The 20,603-nt window shown below is 36.3% G+C and overlaps 18 non-coding genes across 18 annotated transcripts; all 18 read right to left on the reverse strand.

The window, feature by feature from the left end:
* Positions 1-803: 803 nt before the first annotated feature.
* On the reverse strand, positions 804-875 carry TRNAA-UGC (transfer RNA alanine (anticodon UGC)). The gene has a single exon. It is a non-coding gene; the product is annotated as a tRNA-Ala (tRNA).
* Positions 876-1,978: 1,103 nt separating this feature from the next.
* Positions 1,979-2,050, reverse strand: TRNAA-UGC (transfer RNA alanine (anticodon UGC)). Its single transcript has one exon. It is a non-coding gene; the product is annotated as a tRNA-Ala (tRNA).
* A 1,105-nt stretch (positions 2,051-3,155) lies between these two features.
* TRNAA-UGC (transfer RNA alanine (anticodon UGC)) lies at positions 3,156-3,227 on the reverse strand. The gene has a single exon. It is a non-coding gene; the product is annotated as a tRNA-Ala (tRNA).
* A 1,065-nt stretch (positions 3,228-4,292) lies between these two features.
* Positions 4,293-4,364, reverse strand: TRNAA-UGC (transfer RNA alanine (anticodon UGC)). Its single transcript has one exon. It is a non-coding gene; the product is annotated as a tRNA-Ala (tRNA).
* Positions 4,365-5,498: 1,134 nt separating this feature from the next.
* Positions 5,499-5,570, reverse strand: TRNAA-UGC (transfer RNA alanine (anticodon UGC)). Its single transcript has one exon. It is a non-coding gene; the product is annotated as a tRNA-Ala (tRNA).
* Positions 5,571-6,634: 1,064 nt separating this feature from the next.
* Positions 6,635-6,706, reverse strand: TRNAA-UGC (transfer RNA alanine (anticodon UGC)). The gene has a single exon. It is a non-coding gene; the product is annotated as a tRNA-Ala (tRNA).
* Positions 6,707-7,766: 1,060 nt separating this feature from the next.
* Positions 7,767-7,838, reverse strand: TRNAA-UGC (transfer RNA alanine (anticodon UGC)). Its single transcript has one exon. It is a non-coding gene; the product is annotated as a tRNA-Ala (tRNA).
* Positions 7,839-8,899: 1,061 nt separating this feature from the next.
* Positions 8,900-8,971, reverse strand: TRNAA-UGC (transfer RNA alanine (anticodon UGC)). The gene has a single exon. It is a non-coding gene; the product is annotated as a tRNA-Ala (tRNA).
* A 1,064-nt stretch (positions 8,972-10,035) lies between these two features.
* On the reverse strand, positions 10,036-10,107 carry TRNAA-CGC (transfer RNA alanine (anticodon CGC)). The gene has a single exon. It is a non-coding gene; the product is annotated as a tRNA-Ala (tRNA).
* Positions 10,108-11,168: 1,061 nt separating this feature from the next.
* TRNAA-CGC (transfer RNA alanine (anticodon CGC)) lies at positions 11,169-11,240 on the reverse strand. The gene has a single exon. It is a non-coding gene; the product is annotated as a tRNA-Ala (tRNA).
* A 1,065-nt stretch (positions 11,241-12,305) lies between these two features.
* Positions 12,306-12,377, reverse strand: TRNAA-UGC (transfer RNA alanine (anticodon UGC)). Its single transcript has one exon. It is a non-coding gene; the product is annotated as a tRNA-Ala (tRNA).
* Positions 12,378-13,438: 1,061 nt separating this feature from the next.
* Positions 13,439-13,510, reverse strand: TRNAA-CGC (transfer RNA alanine (anticodon CGC)). Its single transcript has one exon. It is a non-coding gene; the product is annotated as a tRNA-Ala (tRNA).
* Positions 13,511-14,575: 1,065 nt separating this feature from the next.
* Positions 14,576-14,647, reverse strand: TRNAA-UGC (transfer RNA alanine (anticodon UGC)). Its single transcript has one exon. It is a non-coding gene; the product is annotated as a tRNA-Ala (tRNA).
* A 1,103-nt stretch (positions 14,648-15,750) lies between these two features.
* On the reverse strand, positions 15,751-15,822 carry TRNAA-CGC (transfer RNA alanine (anticodon CGC)). Its single transcript has one exon. It is a non-coding gene; the product is annotated as a tRNA-Ala (tRNA).
* A 1,064-nt stretch (positions 15,823-16,886) lies between these two features.
* Positions 16,887-16,958, reverse strand: TRNAA-CGC (transfer RNA alanine (anticodon CGC)). Its single transcript has one exon. It is a non-coding gene; the product is annotated as a tRNA-Ala (tRNA).
* A 1,066-nt stretch (positions 16,959-18,024) lies between these two features.
* TRNAA-UGC (transfer RNA alanine (anticodon UGC)) lies at positions 18,025-18,096 on the reverse strand. The gene has a single exon. It is a non-coding gene; the product is annotated as a tRNA-Ala (tRNA).
* A 1,064-nt stretch (positions 18,097-19,160) lies between these two features.
* Positions 19,161-19,232, reverse strand: TRNAA-CGC (transfer RNA alanine (anticodon CGC)). The gene has a single exon. It is a non-coding gene; the product is annotated as a tRNA-Ala (tRNA).
* Positions 19,233-20,297: 1,065 nt separating this feature from the next.
* Positions 20,298-20,369, reverse strand: TRNAA-UGC (transfer RNA alanine (anticodon UGC)). Its single transcript has one exon. It is a non-coding gene; the product is annotated as a tRNA-Ala (tRNA).
* Between the last annotated feature and the right edge of the window lie 234 nt (positions 20,370-20,603).

Below are 20,603 nucleotides of genomic sequence, written 5' to 3' on the forward strand. Positions count from 1 at the left end.
CATCTTCTTATCCAAAAATTATCCTCTTTTACTCGGGGAATGAGGACCTATAATCGATTTACTGACACCTCATGGACACCAGGCACCAGATTTTCTGAGACAGCAGTGAACAGGATCTTAGCAGATGTTTAATTAAGTTTGCTCACTCAACTCTAAATTGTTCAAAATCAAAACCTGAATTGCATTTTCTTTTCGGCTAAACGTTCCAAGCTGTGGAAGGAGCTATGTTGGACTCTTTTCTAAAACATCAGCCTTGAAACAATTTTAATAAAGCTTCTGTAGCCAAAGAAATGAAATTCTCATGAGAAGTCACTAAAACTACGAATGTGAGGTCAAGGAAACTTCCCGAAACTCTAGAATTTAAGTAGGATACGCCATATACACTATTAAAAACCCACTTAGAGAAGTTGGCAACGCTATGCTATTTTCTTTGGGAATAAGGAAATCTAATGCAGACTCTGTCCTCAGAAGGAAACCAGACACAGGATTTTTAAGACAAGAGAGGATTTGGAGCTTAAAGATTTTTCTTTGGATTGATACACTAATGTTGACATTGTTGTGTGATAATTACTAAATTGTAAAATTTTGACTTATTTAAAGAAGCTGTGACTAAAGCCGAGTTTGTGAATATTTTGAAAACATCACTTTTTGCCTACATATTTTTCTCGATACAATTCATCTTCTGGTGAATAAATTCTTCATTGGAACTATGTAAACAAAGTCACTCATGCCGACTCTTCTAAATTAAAATTAATTGCACCTGGAGATGCCGGGGATTGAACCCGGGGCCTCATACATGCACCTGGAGATGCCGGGGATTGAACCCGGGGCCTCATACATGCAAAGCATGCGCTCTACCACTGAGTTACATCCCCATTACACTGTTGCAGCATTACAGAACACGACACACAAATAGAACCTCGGCTCATTCGAAAAAATAGCCTTGTCTATTTTTTTTTAATAAAGTTCGTCTGAGGACTGTAGATTGCAAAATAGTTAAAAGCCTCAGATGTATATTAACAGAGGTAATAGTTGGACACATTTAACCACATCCAATGATTGTTTAGGACTCCTAGCCTACGTATGGTAACTTAGTGTCAATTGTTATATCAGATGGCTTAAATGCCCTTCCATTTATGACTTTATTGGTCGAAATATGAAGTTCTTCACTAAGTATATCTTCTTATCCAAAAATTATCCTCTTTTACTCGGGGAATGAGGACCTATAATCGATTTACTGACACCTCATGGACACCAGGCACCAGATTTTCTGAGACAGCAGTGAACAGGATCTTAGCAGATGTTTAATTAAGTTTGCTCACTCAACTCTAAATTGTTCAAAATCAAAACCTGAATTGCATTTTCTTTTCGGCTAAACGTTCCAAGCTGTGGAAGGTCCATGTTGGACTCTTTTCTAAAACATCAGCCTTGAAACAATTTTAATAAAGCTTCTGTAGCCAAAGAAATGAAATTCTCATGAGAAGTCACTAAAACTACGAATGTGAGGTCAAGGAAACTTCCCGAAACTCTAGAATTTAAGTAGGATACGCCATATACACTATTAAAAACCCACTTAGAGAAGTTGGCAACGCTATGCTATTTTCTTTGGGAATAAGGAAATCTAATGCAGACTCTGTCCTCAGAAGGAAACCAGACACAGGATTTTTAAGACAAGAGAGGATTTGGAGCTTAAAGATTTTTCTTTGGATTGATACACTAATGTTGACATTGTTGTGTGATAATTACTAAATTGTAAAATTTTGACTTATTTAAAGAAGCTGTGACTAAAGCCGAGTTTGTGAATATTTTTAAAACATCACTTTTTGCCTACATATTTTTCTCGATACAATTCATCTTCTGGTGAAAAAATTATTCATTGGAACTATGTAAACAAAGTCACTCATGCAGACTCTTCTAAATTAAAATTAATTGCACCTGGAGATGCCAGGGATTGAACCCGGGGCCTCATACATGCACCTGGAGATGCCGGGGATTGAACCCGGGGCCTCATACATGCAAAGCATGCGCTCTACCACTGAGCTACATCCCCATTACACTGTTGCAGCATTACAGAACACGACACACAAATAGAACCTCGGCTCATTCGAAAAAATAGCCTTGTCTATTTTTTTTTTTAATAAAGTTCGTCTGAGGACTGTAGATTGCAAAATAGTTAAAAGCCTCAGATGTATATTAACAGAGGTAATAGTTGGACACATTTAACCACATCCAATGATTGTTTAGGACTCCTAGCCTACGTATGGTAACTTAGTGTCAATTGTTATATCAGATGGCTTAAATGCCCTTCCATTTATGACTTTATTGGTCGAAATATGAAGTTCTTCACTAAGTATATCTTCTTATCCAAAAATTATCCTCTTTTACTCTGGGAATGAGGACCTATAATCGATTTACTGACACCTCATGGACACCAGGCACCAGATTTTCTGAGACAGCAGTGAACAGGATCTTAGCAGATGTTTAATTAAGTTTGCTCACTCAACTCTAAATTGTTCAAAATCAAAACCTGAATTGCATTTTCTTTTCGGCTAAACGTTCCAAGCTGTGGAAGGTCCATGTTGGACTCTTTTCTAAAACATCAGCCTTGAAACAATTTTAATAAAGCTTCTGTAGCCAAAGAAATGAAATTCTCATGAGAAGTCACTAAAACTACGAATGTGAGGTCAAGGAAACTTCCCGAAACTCTAGAATTTAAGTAGGATACGCCATATACACTATTAAAAACCCACTTAGAGAAGTTGGCAACGCTATGCTATTTTCTTTGGGAATAAGGAAATCTAATGCAGACTCTGTCCTCAGAAGGAAACCAGACACAGGATTTTTAAGACAAGAGAGGATTTGGAGCTTAAAGATTTTTCTTTGGATTGATACACTAATGTTGACATTATTGTGTGATAATTACTAAATTGTAAAATTTTGACTTATTTAAAGAAGCTGTGACTAAAGCCGAGTTTGTGAATATTTTGAAAACATCACTTTTTGCCTACATATTTTTCTCGATACAATTCATCTTCTGGTGAATAAATTCTTCATTGGAACTATGTAAACAAATTCACTCATGCCGACTCTTCTAAATTAAAATTAATTGCACCTGGAGATGCCGGGGATTGAACCCGGGGCCTCATACATGCACCTGGAGATGCCGGGGATTGAACCCGGGACCTCATACATGCAAAGCATGCGCTCTACCACTGAGCTACATCCCCATTACACTGTTGCAGCATTACAGAACACGACACACAAATAGAACCTCGGCTCATTCGAAAAAATAGCCTTGTCTATTTTTTTTTAATAAAGTTCGTCTGAGGACTGTAGATTGCAAAATAGTTAAAAGCCTCAGATGTATATTAACAGAGGTAATAGTTGGACACATTTAACCACATCCAATGATTGTTTAGGACTCCTAGCCTACGTATGGTAACTTAGTGTCAATTGTTATATCAGATGGCTTAAATGCCCTTCCATTTATGACTTTATTGGTCAAAATATGAAGTTCTTCACTAAGTATATCATCTTCTTATCCAAAAATTATCCTCTTTTACTAGGGGAATGAGGACCTATAATCGATTTACTGACACCTCATGGACACCAGGCACCAGATTTTCTGAGACAGCAGTGAACAGGATCTTAGCAGATGTTTAATTAAGTTTGCTCACTCAATTCTAAATTGTTCAAAATCAAAACCTGAATTGCATTTTCTTTTCGGCTAAACGTTCCAAGCTGTGGAAGGAGCTATGTTGGACTCTTTTCTAAAACATCAGCCTTGAAACAATTTTAATAAAGCTTCTGTAGCCAAAGAAATTAAATTCTCATGAGAAGTCACTAAAACTACAAATGTGAGGTCAAGGAAACTTCCCGAAACTCTAGAATTTAAGTAGGATACGCCATATACACTATTAAAAACCCACTTAGAGAAGTTGGCAACGCTATGCTATTTTCTTTGGGAATAAGGAAATCTAATGCAGACTCTGTCCTCAGAAGGAAACCAGACACAGGATTTTTAAGACAAGAGAGGATTTGGAGCTTAAAGATTTTTCTTTGGATTGATACACTAATGTTGACATTGTTGTGTGATAATTACTAAATTGTAAAATTTTGACTTATTTAAAGAAGCTGTGACTAAAGCCGAGTTTGTGAAAATTTTGAAAACATCACTTTTTGCCTACATATTTTTCTCGATACAATTCATCTTCTGGTGAATAAATTCTTCATTGGAACTATGTAAACAAAGTCACTCATGCCGACTCTTCTAAATTAAAATTAATTGCACCTGGAGATGCCGGGGATTGAACCCTGGGCCTCATACATGCAAAGCATGCGCTCTACCACTGAGCTACATCCCCATTACATTGCTGCATAACAGAACACGACACACAAATAGAACCTCGGCTCATTCGAAAAAATAGCCTTGTCTATTTTTTTTTAATAAAGTTCGTCTGAGGACTGTAGATTGCAAAATAGTTAAAAGCCTCAGATGTATATTAACAGAGGTAATAGTTGGACACATTTAACCACATCCAATGATTGTTTAGGACTCCTAGCCTACGTATGGTAACTTAGTGTCAATTGTTATATCAGATGGCTTAAATGCCCTTCCATTTATGACTTTATTGGTCAAAATATGAAGTTCTTCACTAAGTATATCTTCTTATCCAAAAATTATCCTCTTTTACTCGGGGAATGAGGACCTATAATCGATTTACTGACACCTCATGGACACCAGGCACCAGATTTTCTGAGACAGCAGTGAACAGGATCTTAGCAGATGTTTAATTAAGTTTGCTCACTCAACTCTAAATTGTTCAAAATCAAAACCTGAATTGCATTTTCTTTTCGGCTAAACGTTCTAAGCTGTGGAAGGTCCATGTTGGACTCTTTTCTAAAACATCAGCCTTGAAACAATTTTAATAAAGCTTCTGTAGCCAAAGAAATGAAATTCTCATGAGAAGTCACTAAAACTACGAATGTGAGGTCAAGGAAACTTCCCGAAACTCTAGAATTTAAGTAGGATACGCCATATACACTATTAAAAACCCACTTAGAGAAGTTGGCAACGCTATGCTATTTTCTTTGGGAATAAGGAAATCTAATGCAGACTCTGTCCTCAGAAGGAAACCAGACACAGGATTTTTAAGACAAGAGAGGATTTGGAGCTTAAAGATTTTTCTTTGGATTGATACACTAATGTTGACATTGTTGTGTGATAATTACTAAATTGTAAAATTTTGACTTATTTAACCCCTTAAGGACCAAACTTCTGAAATAAAAGTGAATCACGACATGTCACACACGTCATGTGTCCTTAAGGGGTTAAAGAAGCTGTGACTAAAGCCGAGTTTGTGAATATTTTGAAAACATCACTTTTTGCCTACATATTTTTCTCAATACAATTCATCTTCTGGTGAATAAATTCTTCATTGGAACTATGTAAACAAAGTCACTCATGCCGACTCTTCTAAATTAAAATTAATTGCACCTGGAGATGCCGGGGATTGAACCCGGGGCCTCATACATGCAAAGCATGCGCTCTACCACTGAGCTACATCCCCATCACACTGTTGCAGCATTACAGAAAACGACACACAAATAGAACCTCGGCTCATTCGAAAAAATAGCCTTGTCTATTTTTTTTAATAAAGTTCGTCTGAGGACTGTAGATTGCAAAATAGTTAAAAGCCTCAGATGTATATTAACAGAGGTAATAGTTGGACACATTTAACCACATCCAATGATTGTTTAGGACTCCTAGCCTACGTATGGTAACTTAGTGTCAATTGTTATATCAGATGGCTTAAATGCCCTTCCATTTATGACTTTATTGGTCAAAATATGAAGTTCTTCACTAAGTATATCATCTTCTTATCCAAAAATTATCCTCTTTTACTCGGGGAATGAGGACCTATAATCGATTTACTGACACCTCATGGACACCAGGCACCAGATTTTCTGAGACAGCAGTGAACAGGATCTTAGCAGATGTTTAATTAAGTTTGCTCACTCAATTCTAAATTGTTCAAAATCAAAACCTGAATTGCATTTTCTTTTCGGCTAAACGTTCCAAGCTGTGGAAGGAGCTATGTTGGACTCTTTTCTAAAACATCAGCCTTGAAACAATTTTAATAAAGCTTCTGTAGCCAAAGAAATGAAATTCTCATGAGAAGTCACTAAAACTACAAATGTGAGGTCAAGGAAACTTCCCGAAACTCTAGAATTTAAGTAGGATACGCCATATACACTATTAAAAACCCACTTAGAGAAGTTGGCAACGCTATGCTATTTTCTTTGGGAATAAGGAAATCTAATGCAGACTCTGTCCTCAGAAGGAAACCAGACACAGGATTTTTAAGACAAGAGAGGATTTGGAGCTTAAAGATTTTTCTTTGGATTGATACACTAATGTTGACATTGTTGTGTGATAATTACTAAATTGTAAAATTTTGACTTATTTAAAGAAGCTGTGACTAAAGCCGAGTTTGTGAATATTTTGAAAACATCACTTTTTGCCTACATATTTTTCTCGATACAATTCATCTTCTGGTGAATAAATTCTTCATTGGAACTATGTAAACAAAGTCACTCATGCCGACTCTTCTAAATTAAAATTAATTGCACCTGGAGATGCCGGGGATTGAACCCGGGGCCTCATACATGCAAAGCATGCGCTCTTCCACTGAGCTACATCCCCATTACATTGCTGCAGCATTACAGAACACGACACACAAATAGAACCTCGGCTCATTTGAAAAAATAGCCTTGTCTATTTTTTTTAATAAAGTTCGTCTGAGTACTGTAGATTGCAAAATAGTTAAAAGCCTCAGATGTATATTAACAGAGGTAATAGTTGGACACATTTAACCACATCCAATGATTGTTTAGGACTCCTAGCCTACGTATGGTAACTTAGTGTCAATTGTTATATCAGATGGCTTAAATGCCCTTCCATTTATGACTTTATTGGTCAAAATATGAAGTTCTTCACTAAGTATATCTTCTTATCCAAAAATTATCCTCTTTTACTCGGGGAATGAGGACCTATAATCGATTTACTGACACCTCATGGACACCAGGCACCAGATTTTCTGAGACAGCAGTGAACAGGATCTTAGCAGATGTTTAATTAAGTTTGCTCACTCAACTCTAAATTGTTCAAAATCAAAACCTGAATTGCATTTTCTTTTCGGCTAAACGTTCTAAGCTGTGGAAGGTCCATGTTGGACTCTTTTCTAAAACATCAGCCTTGAAACAATTTTAATAAAGCTTCTGTAGCCAAAGAAATGAAATTCTCATGAGAAGTCACTAAAACTACGAATGTGAGGTCAAGGAAACTTCCCGAAACTCTAGAATTTAAGTAGGATACGCCATATACACTATTAAAAACCCACTTAGAGAAGTTGGCAACGCTATGCTATTTTCTTTGGGAATAAGGAAATCTAATGCAGACTCTGTCCTCAGAAGGAAACCAGACACAGGATTTTTAAGACAAGAGAGGATTTGGAGCTTAAAGATTTTTCTTTGGATTGATACACTAATGTTGACATTGTTGTGTGATAATTACTAAATTGTAAAATTTTGACTTATTTAAAGAAGCTGTGACTAAAGCCGAGTTTGTGAATATTTTGAAAACATCACTTTTTGCCTACATATTTTTCTCGATACAATTCATCTTCTGGTGAATAAATTCTTCATTGGAACTATGTAAACAAAGTCACTCATGCCGACTCTTCTAAATTAAAATTAATTGCACCTGGAGATGCCGGGGATTGAACCCGGGGCCTCATACATGCAAAGCATGCGCTCTACCACTGAGCTACATCCCCATCACACTGTTGCAGCATTACAGAAAACGACACACAAATAGAACCTCGGCTCATTCGAAAAAATAGCCTTGTCTATTTTTTTTTAATAAAGTTCGTCTGAGGACTGTAGATTGCAAAATAGTTAAAAGCCTCAGATGTATATTAACAGAGGTAATAGTTGGACACATTTAACCACATCCAATGATTGTTTAGGACTCCTAGCCTACGTATGGTAACTTAGTGTCAATTGTTATATCAGATGGCTTAAATGCCCTTCCATTTATGACTTTATTGGTCAAAATATGAAGTTCTTCACTAAGTATATCTTCTTATCCAAAAATTATCCTCTTTTACTCGGGGAATGAGGACCTATAATCGATTTACTGACACCTCATGGACACCAGGCACCAGATTTTCTGAGACAGCAGTGAACAGGATCTTAGCAGATGTTTAATTAAGTTTGCTCACTCAACTCTAAATTGTTCAAAATCAAAACCTGAATTGCATTTTCTTTTCGGCTAAACGTTCTAAGCTGTGGAAGGTCCATGTTGGACTCTTTTCTAAAACATCAGCCTTGAAACAATTTTAATAAAGCTTCTGTAGCCAAAGAAATGAAATTCTCATGAGAAGTCACTAAAACTACGAATGTGAGGTCAAGGAAACTTCCCGAAACTCTAGAATTTAAGTAGGATACGCCATATACACTATTAAAAACCCACTTAGAGAAGTTGGCAACGCTATGCTATTTTCTTTGGGAATAAGGAAATCTAATGCAGACTCTGTCCTCAGAAGGAAACCAGACACAGGATTTTTAAGACAAGAGAGGATTTGGAGCTTAAAGATTTTTCTTTGGATTGATACACTAATGTTGACATTGTTGTGTGATAATTACTAAATTGTAAAATTTTGACTTATTTAAAGAAGCTGTGACTAAAGCCGAGTTTGTGAATATTTTGAAAACATCACTTTTTGCCTACATATTTTTCTCGATACAATTCATCTTCTGGTGAATAAATTCTTCATTGGAACTATGTAAACAAAGTCACTCATGCCGACTCTTCTAAATTAAAATTAATTGCACCTGGAGATGCCGGGGATTGAACCCGGGGCCTCATACATGCAAAGCATGCGCTCTACCACTGAGCTACATCCCCATTACATTGCTACAGTTGTACAGAACACGACACACAAATAGAACCTCGGCTAATTCGAAAAAATAACCTTGTCTATTTTTTTTTAATAAAGTTCGTCTGAGGACTGTAGATTGCAAAATAGTTAAAAGCCTCAGATGTATATTAACAGAGGTAATAGTTGGACACATTTAACCACATCCAATGATTGTTTAGGACTCCTAGCCTACGTATGGTAACTTAGTGTCAATTGTTATATCAGATGGCTTAAATGCCCTTCCATTTATGACTTTATTGGTCAAAATATGAAGTTCTTCACTAAGTATATCATCTTCTTATCCAAAAATTATCCTCTTTTACTCGGGGAATGAGGACCTATAATCGATTTACTGACACCTCATGGACACCAGGCACCAGATTTTCTGAGACAGCAGTGAACAGGATCTTAGCAGATGTTTAATTAAGTTTGCTCACTCAACTCTAAATTGTTCAAAATCAAAACCTGAATTGCATTTTCTTTTCGGCTAAACGTTCTAAGCTGTGGAAGGTCCATGTTGGACTCTTTTCTAAAACATCAGCCTTGAAACAATTTTAATAAAGCTTCTGTAGCCAAAGAAATGAAATTCTCATGAGAAGTCACTAAAACTACGAATGTGAGGTCAAGGAAACTTCCCGAAACTCTAGAATTTAAGTAGGATACGCCATATACACTATTAAAAACCCACTTAGAGAAGTTGGCAACGCTATGCTATTTTCTTTGGGAATAAGGAAATCTAATGCAGACTCTGTCCTCAGAAGGAAACCAGACACAGGATTTTTAAGACAAGAGAGGATTTGGAGCTTAAAGATTTTTCTTTGGATTGATACACTAATGTTGACATTGTTGTGTGATAATTACTAAATTGTAAAATTTTGACTTATTTAAAGAAGCTGTGACTAAAGCCGAGTTTGTGAATATTTTGAAAACATCACTTTTTGCCTACATATTTTTCTCGATACAATTCATCTTCTGGTGAATAAATTCTTCATTGGAACTATGTAAACAAAGTCACTCATGCCGACTCTTCTAAATTAAAATTAATTGCACCTGGAGATGCCGGGGATTGAACCCGGGGCCACATACATGCGAAGCATGCGCTCTACCACTGAGCTACATCCCCATTACATTGCTACAGTTGTACAGAACACGACACACAAATAGAACCTCGGCTCATTCGAAAAAATAGCCTTGTCTATTTTTTTTTAATAAAGTTCGTCTGAGGACTGTAGATTGCAAAATAGTTAAAAGCCTCAGATGTATATTAACAGAGGTAATAGTTGGACACATTTAACCACATCCAATGATTGTTTAGGACTCCTAGCCTACGTATGGTAACTTAGTGTCAATTGTTATATCAGATGGCTTAAATGCCCTTCCATTTATGACTTTATTGGTCAAAATATGAAGTTCTTCACTAAGTATATCTTCTTATCCAAAAATTATCCTCTTTTACTCAGGGAATGAGGACCTATAATCGATTTACTGACACCTCATGGACACCAGGCACCAGATTTTCTGAGACAGCAGTGAACAGGATCTTAGCAGATGTTTAATTAAGTTTGCTCACTCAACTCTAAATTGTTCAAAATCAAAACCTGAATTGCATTTTCTTTTCGGCTAAACGTTCTAAGCTGTGGAAGGTCCATGTTGGACTCTTTTCTAAAACATCAGCCTTGAAACAATTTTAATAAAGCTTCTGTAGCCAAAGAAATGAAATTCTCATGAGAAGTCACTAAAACTACGAATGTGAGGTCAAGGAAACTTCCCGAAACTCTAGAATTTAAGTAGGATACGCCATATACACTATTAAAAACCCACTTAGAGAAGTTGGCAACGCTATGCTATTTTCTTTGGGAATAAGGAAATCTAATGCAGACTCTGTCCTCAGAAGGAAACCAGACACAGGATTTTTAAGACAAGAGAGGATTTGGAGCTTAAAGATTTTTCTTTGGATTGATACACTAATGTTGACATTGTTGTGTGATAATTACTAAATTGTAAAATTTTGACTTATTTAAAGAAGCTGTGACTAAAGCCGAGTTTGTGAATATTTTGAAAACATCACTTTTTGCCTACATATTTTTCTCGATACAATTCATCTTCTGGTGAATAAATTCTTCATTGGAACTATGTAAACAAAGTCACTCATGCCGACTCTTCTAAATTAAAATTAATTGCACCTGGAGATGCCGGGGATTGAACCCGGGGTCTCATACATGCGAAGCATGCGCTCTACCACTGAGCTACATCCCCATTACATTGCTACAGTTGTACAGAACACGACACACAAATAGAACCTCGGCTAATTCGAAAAAATAACCTTGTCTATTTTTTTTTAATAAAGTTCGTCTGAGGACTGTAGATTGCAAAATAGTTAAAAGCCTCAGATGTATATTAACAGAGGTAATAGTTGGACACATTTAACCACATCCAATGATTGTTTAGGACTCCTAGCCTACGTATGGTAACTTAGTGTCAATTGTTATATCAGATGGCTTAAATGCCCTTCCATTTATGACTTTATTGGTCAAAATATGAAGTTCTTCACTAAGTATATCATCTTCTTATCCAAAAATTATCCTCTTTTACTCGGGGAATGAGGACCTATAATCGATTTACTGACACCTCATGGACACCAGGCACCAGATTTTCTGAGACAGAAGTGAACAGGATCTTAGCAGATGTTTAATTAAGTTTGCTCACTCAACTCTAAATTGTTCAAAATCAAAACCTGAATTGCATTTTCTTTTCGGCTAAACGTTCCAAGCTGTGGAATGAGCTATGTTGGACTCTTTTCTAAAACATCAGCCTTGAAACAATTTTAATAAAGCTTCTGTAGCCAAAGAAATGAAATTCTCATGAGAAGTCACTAAAACTACGAATGTGAGCTCAAGGAAACTTCCCGAAACTCTAGAATTTAAGTAGGATACGCCATATACACTATTAAAAACCCACTTAGAGAAGTTGGCAACGCTATGCTATTTTCTTTGGGAATAAGGAAATCTAATGCAGACTCTGTCCTCAGAAGGAAACCAGACACAGGATTTTTAAGACAAGAGAGGATTTGGAGCTTAAAGATTTTTCTTTGGATTGATACACTAATGTTGACATTGTTGTGTGATAATTACTAAATTGTAAAATTTTGACTTATTTAAAGAAGCTGTGACTAAAGCCGAGTTTGTGAATATTTTGAAAACATCACTTTTTGCCTACATATTTTTCTCGATACAATTCATCTTCTGGTGAATAAATTCTTCATTGGAACTATGTAAACAAAGTCACTCATGCCGACTCTTCTAAATTAAAATTAATTGCACCTGGAGATGCCGGGGATTGAACCCGGGGCCTCATACATGCAAAGCATGCGCTCTACCACTGAGCTACATCCCCATTACACTGTTGCAGCATTACAGAACACGACACACAAATAGAACCTCGGCTCATTCGAAAAAATAGCCTTGTCTATTTTTTTTTAATAAAGTTCGTCTGAGGACTGTAGATTGCAAAATAGTTAAAAGCCTCAGATGTATATTAACAGAGGTAATAGTTGGACACATTTAACCACATCCAATGATTGTTTAGGACTCCTAGCCTACGTATGGTAACTTAGTGTCAATTGTTATATCAGATGGCTTAAATGCCCTTCCATTTATGACTTTATTGGTCAAAATATGAAGTTCTTCACTAAGTATATCTTCTTATCCAAAAATTATCCTCTTTTACTCGGGGAATGAGGACCTATAATCGATTTACTGACACCTCATGGACACCAGGCACCAGATTTTCTGAGACAGCAGTGAACAGGATCTTAGCAGATGTTTAATTAAGTTTGCTCACTCAACTCTAAATTGTTCAAAATCAAAACCTGAATTGCATTTTCTTTTCGGCTAAACGTTCTAAGCTGTGGAAGGTCCATGTTGGACTCTTTTCTAAAACATCAGCCTTGAAACAATTTTAATAAAGCTTCTGTAGCCAAAGAAATGAAATTCTCATGAGAAGTCACTAAAACTACGAATGTGAGGTCAAGGAAACTTCCCGAAACTCTAGAATTTAAGTAGGATACGCCATATACACTATTAAAAACCCACTTAGAGAAGTTGGCAACGCTATGCTATTTTCTTTGGGAATAAGGAAATCTAATGCAGACTCTGTCCTCAGAAGGAAACCAGACACAGGATTTTTAAGACAAGAGAGGATTTGGAGCTTAAAGATTTTTCTTTGGATTGATACACTAATGTTGACATTGTTGTGTGATAATTACTAAATTGTAAAATTTTGACTTATTTAAAGAAGCTGTGACTAAAGCCGAGTTTGTGAATATTTTGAAAACATCACTTTTTGCCTACATATTTTTCTCGATACAATTCATCTTCTGGTGAATAAATTCTTCATTGGAACTATGTAAACAAAGTCACTCATGCCGACTCTTCTAAATTAAAATTAATTGCACCTGGAGATGCCGGGGATTGAACCCGGGGCCTCATACATGCGAAGCATGCGCTCTACCACTGAGCTACATCCCCATTACATTGCTACAGTTGTACAGAACACGACACACAAATAGAACCTCGGCTAATTCGAAAAAATAACCTTGTCTATTTTTTTTTAATAAAGTTCGTCTGAGGACTGTAGATTGCAAAATAGTTAAAAGCCTCAGATGTATATTAACAGAGGTAATAGTTGGACACATTTAACCACATCCAATGATTGTTTAGGACTCCTAGCCTACGTATGGTAACTTAGTGTCAATTGTTATATCAGATGGCTTAAATGCCCTTCCATTTATGACTTTATTGGTCAAAATATGAAGTTCTTCACTAAGTATATCATCTTCTTATCCAAAAATTATCCTCTTTTACTCGGGGAATGAGGACCTATAATCGATTTACTGACACCTCATGGACACCAGGCACCAGATTTTCTGAGACAGAAGTGAACAGGATCTTAGCAGATGTTTAATTAAGTTTGCTCACTCAACTCTAAATTGTTCAAAATCAAAACCTGAATTGCATTTTCTTTTCGGCTAAACGTTCCAAGCTGTGGAAGGAGCTATGTTGGACTCTTTTCTAAAACATCAGCCTTGAAACAATTTTAATAAAGCTTCTGTAGCCAAAGAAATGAAATTCTCATGAGAAGTCACTAAAACTACGAATGTGAGGTCAAGGAAACTTCCCGAAACTCTAGAATTTAAGTAGGATACGCCATATACACTATTAAAAACCCACTTAGAGAAGTTGGCAACGCTATGCTATTTTCTTTGGGAATAAGGAAATCTAATGCAGACTCTGTCCTCAGAAGGAAACCAGACACAGGATTTTTAAGACAAGAGAGGATTTGGAGCTTAAAGATTTTTCTTTGGATTGATACACTAATGTTGACATTGTTGTGTGATAATTACTAAATTGTAAAATTTTGACTTATTTAAAGAAGCTGTGACTAAAGCCGAGTTTGTGAATATTTTGAAAACATCACTTTTTGCCTACATATTTTTCTCGATACAATTCATCTTCTGGTGAATAAATTCTTCATTGGAACTATGTAAACAAAGTCACTCATGCCGACTCTTCTAAATTAAAATTAATTGCACCTGGAGATGCCGGGGATTGAACCCGGGGCCTCATACATGCAAAGCATGCGCTCTACCACTGAGCTACATCCCCATTACACTGTTGCAGCATTACAGAACACGACACACAAATAGAACCTCGGCTCATTCGAAAAAATAGCCTTGTCTATTTTTTTTTAATAAAGTTCGTCTGAGGACTGTAGATTGCAAAATAGTTAAAAGCCTCAGATGTATATTAACAGAGGTAATAGTTGGACACATTTAACCACATCCAATGATTGTTTAGGACTCCTAGCCTACGTATGGTAACTTAGTGTCAATTGTTATATCAGATGGCTTAAATGCCCTTCCATTTATGACTTTATTGGTCAAAATATGAAGTTCTTCACTAAGTATATCTTCTTATCCAAAAATTATCCTCTTTTACTCGGGGAATGAGGACCTATAATCGATTTACTGACACCTCATGGACACCAGGCACCAGATTTTCTGAGACAGCAGTGAACAGGATCTTAGCAGATGTTTAATTAAGTTTGCTCACTCAACTCTAAATTGTTCAAAATCAAAACCTGAATTGCATTTTCTTTTCGGCTAAACGTTCTAAGCTGTGGAAGGTCCATGTTGGACTCTTTTCTAAAACATCAGCCTTGAAACAATTTTAATAAAGCTTCTGTAGCCAAAGAAATGAAATTCTCATGAGAAGTCACTAAAACTACGAATGTGAGGTCAAGGAAACTTCCCGAAACTCTAGAATTTAAGTAGGATACGCCATATACACTATTAAAAACCCACTTAGAGAAGTTGGCAACGCTATGCTATTTTCTTTGGGAATAAGGAAATCTAATGCAGACTCTGTCCTCAGAAGGAAACCAGACACAGGATTTTTAAGACAAGAGAGGATTTGGAGCTTAAAGATTTTTCTTTGGATTGATACACTAATGTTGACATTGTTGTGTGATAATTACTAAATTGTAAAATTTTGACTTATTTAAAGAAGCTGTGACTAAAGCCGAGTTTGTGAATATTTTGAAAACATCACTTTTTGCCTACATATTTTTCTCGATACAATTCATCTTCTGGTGAATAAATTCTTCATTGGAACTATGTAAACAAAGTCACTCATGCCGACTCTTCTAAATTAAAATTAATTGCACCTGGAGATGCCGGGGATTGAACCCAGGGCCTCATACATGCACCTGGAGATGCCGGGGATTGAACCCGGGGCCTCATACATGCGAAGCATGCGCTCTACCACTGAGCTACATCCCCATTACATTGCTACAGTTGTACAGAACACGACACACAAATAGAACCTCGGCTAATTCGAAAAAATAACCTTGTCTATTTTTTTTTAATAAAGTTCGTCTGAGGACTGTAGATTGCAAAATAGTTAAAAGCCTCAGATGTATATTAACAGAGGTAATAGTTGGACACATTTAACCACATCCAATGATTGTTTAGGACTCCTAGCCTACGTATGGTAACTTAGTGTCAATTGTTATATCAGATGGCTTAAATGCCCTTCCATTTATGACTTTATTGGTCAAAATATGAAGTTCTTCACTAAGTATATCATCTTCTTATCCAAAAATTATCCTCTTTTACTCGGGGAATGAGGACCTATAATCGATTTACTGACACCTCATGGACACCAGGCACCAGATTTTCTGAGACAGCAGTGAACAGGATCTTAGCAGATGTTTAATTAAGTTTGCTCACTCAACTCTAAATTGTTCAAAATCAAAACCTGAATTGCATTTTCTTTTCGGCTAAACGTTCTAAGCTGTGGAAGGTCCATGTTGGACTCTTTTCTAAAACATCAGCCTTGAAACAATTTTAATAAAGCTTCTGTAGCCAAAGAAATGAAATTCTCATGAGAAGTCACTAAAACTACGAATGTGAGGTCAAGGAAACTTCCCGAAACTCTAGAATTTAAGTAGGATACGCCATATACACTATTAAAAACCCACTTAGAGAAGTTGGCAACGCTATGCTATTTTCTTTGGGAATAAGGAAATCTAATGCAGACTCTGTCCTCAGAAGGAAACCAGACACAGGATTTTTAAGACAAGAGAGGATTTGGAGCTTAAAGATTTTTCTTTGGATTGATACACTAATGTTGACATTGTTGTGTGATAATTACTAAATTGTAAAATTTTGACTTATTTAAAGAAGCTGTGACTAAAGCCGAGTTTGTGAATATTTTGAAAACATCACTTTTTGCCTACATATTTTTCTCGATACAATTCATCTTCTGGTGAATAAATTCTTCATTGGAACTATGTAAACAAAGTCACTCATGCCGACTCTTCTAAATTAAAATTAATTGCACCTGGAGATGCCGGGGATTGAACCCGGGGCCTCATACATGCGAAGCATGCGCTCTACCACTGAGCTACATCCCCATTACATTGCTACAGTTGTACAGAACACGACACACAAATAGAACCTCGGCTAATTCGAAAAAATAACCTTGTCTATTTTTTTTTTAATAAAGTTCGTCTGAGGACTGTAGATTGCAAAATAGTTAAAAGCCTCAGATGTATATTAACAGAGGTAATAGTTGGACACATTTAACCACATCCAATGATTGTTTAGGACTCCTAGCCTACGTATGGTAACTTAGTGTCAATTGTTATATCAGATGGCTTAAATGCCCTTCCATTTATGACTTTATTGGTCAAAATATGAAGTTCTTCACTAAGTATATCATCTTCTTATCCAAAAATTATCCTCTTTTACTCGGGGAATGAGGACCTATAATCGATTTACTGACACCTCATGGACACCAGGCACCAGATTTTCTGAGACAGAAGTGAACAGGATCTTAGCAGATGTTTAATTAAGTTTGCTTACTCAACTCTAAATTTTTCAAAATCAAAACCTGAATTGCATTTTCTTTTCGGCTAAACGTTCCAAGCTGTGGAAGGAGCTATGTTGGACTCTTTTCTAAAACATCAGCCTTGAAACAATTTTAATAAAGCTTCTGTAGCCAAAGAAATGAAATTCTCATGAGAAGTCACTAAAACTACGAATGTGAGCTCAAGGAAACTTCCCGAAACTCTAGAATTTAAGTAGGATACGCCATATACACTATTAAAAACCCACTTAGAGAAGTTGGCAACGCTATGCTATTTTCTTTGGGAATAAGGAAATCTAATGCAGACTCTGTCCTCAGAAGGAAACCAGACACAGGATTTTTAAGACAAGAGAGGATTTGGAGCTTAAAGATTTTTCTTTGGATTGATACACTAATGTTGACATTGTTGTGTGATAATTACTAAATTGTAAAATTTTGACTTATTTAAAGAAGCTGTGACTAAAGCCGAGTTTGTGAATATTTTGAAAACATCACTTTTTGCCTACATATTTTTCTCGATACAATTCATCTTCTGGTGAATAAATTCTTCATTGGAACTATGTAAACAAAGTCACTCATGCCGACTCTTCTAAATTAAAATTAATTGCACCTGGAGATGCCGGGGATTGAACCCGGGGCCTCATACATGCAAAGCATGCGCTCTACCACTGAGCTACATCCCCATTACACTGTTGCAGCATTACAGAACACGACACACAAATAGAACCTCGGCTCATTCGAAAAAATAGCCTTGTCTATTTTTTTTTAATAAAGTTCGTCTGAGGACTGTAGATTGCAAAATAGTTAAAAGCCTCAGATGTATATTAACAGAGGTAATAGTTGGACACATTTAACCACATCCAATGATTGTTTAGGACTCCTAGCCTACGTATGGTAACTTAGTGTCAATTGTTATATCAGATGGCTTAAATGCCCTTCCATTTATGACTTTATTGGTCAAAATATGAAGTTCTTCACTAAGTATATCATCTTCTTATCCAAAAATTATCCTCTTTTACTCGGGGAATGAGGACCTATAATCGATTTACTGACACCTCATGGACACCAGGCACCAGATTTTCTGAGACAGCAGTGAACAGGATCTTAGCAGATGTTTAATTAAGTTTGCTCACTCAACTCTAAATTGTTCAAAATCAAAACCTGAATTGCATTTTCTTTTCGGCTAAACGTTCTAAGCTGTGGAAGGTCCATGTTGGACTCTTTTCTAAAACATCAGCCTTGAAACAATTTTAATAAAGCTTCTGTAGCCAAAGAAATGAAATTCTCATGAGAAGTCACTAAAACTACGAATGTGAGGTCAAGGAAACTTCCCGAAACTCTAGAATTTAAGTAGGATACGCCATATACACTATTAAAAACCCACTTAGAGAAGTTGGCAACGCTATGCTATTTTCTTTGGGAATAAGGAAATCTAATGCAGACTCTGTCCTCAGAAGGAAACCAGACACAGGATTTTTAAGACAAGAGAGGATTTGGAGCTTAAAGATTTTTCTTTGGATTGATACACTAATGTTGACATTGTTGTGTGATAATTACTAAATTGTAAAATTTTGACTTATTTAAAGAAGCTGTGACTAAAGCCGAGTTTGTGAATATTTTGAAAACATCACTTTTTGCCTACATATTTTTCTCGATACAATTCATCTTCTGGTGAATAAATTCTTCATTGGAACTATGTAAACAAAGTCACTCATGCCAACTCTTCTAAATTAAAATTAATTGCACCTGGAGATGCCGGGGATTGAACCCGGGGCCTCATACATGCGAAGCATGCGCTCTACCACTGAGCTACATCCCCATTACATTGCTACAGTTGTACAGAACACGACACACAAATAGAACCTCGGCTAATTCGAAAAAATAACCTTGTCTATTTTTTTTTAATAAAGTTCGTCTGAGGACTGTAGATTGCAAAATAGTTAAAAGCCTCAGATGTATATTAACAGAGGTAATAGTTGGACACATTTAACCACATCCAATGATTGTTTAGGACTCCTAGCCTACGTATGGTAACTTAGTGTCAATTGTTATATCAGATGGCTTAAATGCCCTTCCATTTATGACTTTATTGGTCAAAATATGAAGTTCTTCACTAAGTATATCATCTTCTTATCCAAAAATTATCCTCTTTTACTCGGGGAATGAGGACCTATAATCGATTTACTGACACCTCATGGACACCAGGCACCAGATTTTCTGAGACAGAAGTGAACAGGATCTTAGCAGATGTTTAATTAAGTTTGCTCACTCAACTCTAAATTGTTCAAAATCAAAACCTGAATTGCATTTTCTTTTCGGCTAAACGTTCCAAGCTGTGGAAGGAGCTATGTTGGACTCTTTTCTAAAACATCAGCCTTGAAACAATTTTAATAAAGCTTCTGTAGCCAAAGAAATGAAATTCTCATGAGAAGTCACTAAAACTACGAATGTGAGGTCAAGGAAACTTCCCGAAACTCTAGAATTTAAGTAGGATACGCCATATACACTATTAAAAACCCACTTAGAGAAGTTGGCAACGCTATGCTATTTTCTTTGGGAATAAGGAAATCTAATGCAGACTCTGTCCTCAGAAGGAAACCAGACACAGGATTTTTAAGACAAGAGAGGATTTGGAGCTTAAAGATTTTTCTTTGGATTGATACACTAATGTTGACATTGTTGTGTGATAATTACTAAATTGTAAAATTTTGACTTATTTAAAGAAGCTGTGACTAAAGCCGAGTTTGTGAATATTTTGAAAACATCACTTTTTGCCTACATATTTTTCTCGATACAATTCATCTTCTGGTGAATAAATTCTTCATTGGAACTATGTAAACAAAGTCACTCATGCCGACTCTTCTAAATTAAAATTAATTGCACCTGGAGATGCCGGGGATTGAACCCGGGGCCTCATACATGCAAAGCATGCGCTCTACCACTGAGCTACATCCCCATTACACTGTTGCAGCATTACAGAACACGACACACAAATAGAACCTCGGCTCATTCGAAAAAATAGCCTTGTCTATTTTTTTTTAATAAAGTTCGTCTGAGGACTGTAGATTGCAAAATAGTTAAAAGCCTCAGATGTATATTAACAGAGGTAATAGTTGGACACATTTAACCACATCCAATGATTGTTTAGGACTCCTAGCCTATGTATGGTAACTTAGTGTCAATTGTTATA

The sequence above is a fragment of the Pelobates fuscus genome, chromosome 12 (assembly GCF_036172605.1).
Source record: "Pelobates fuscus isolate aPelFus1 chromosome 12, aPelFus1.pri, whole genome shotgun sequence".
NCBI lineage: Eukaryota > Metazoa > Chordata > Amphibia > Anura > Pelobatidae > Pelobates > Pelobates fuscus.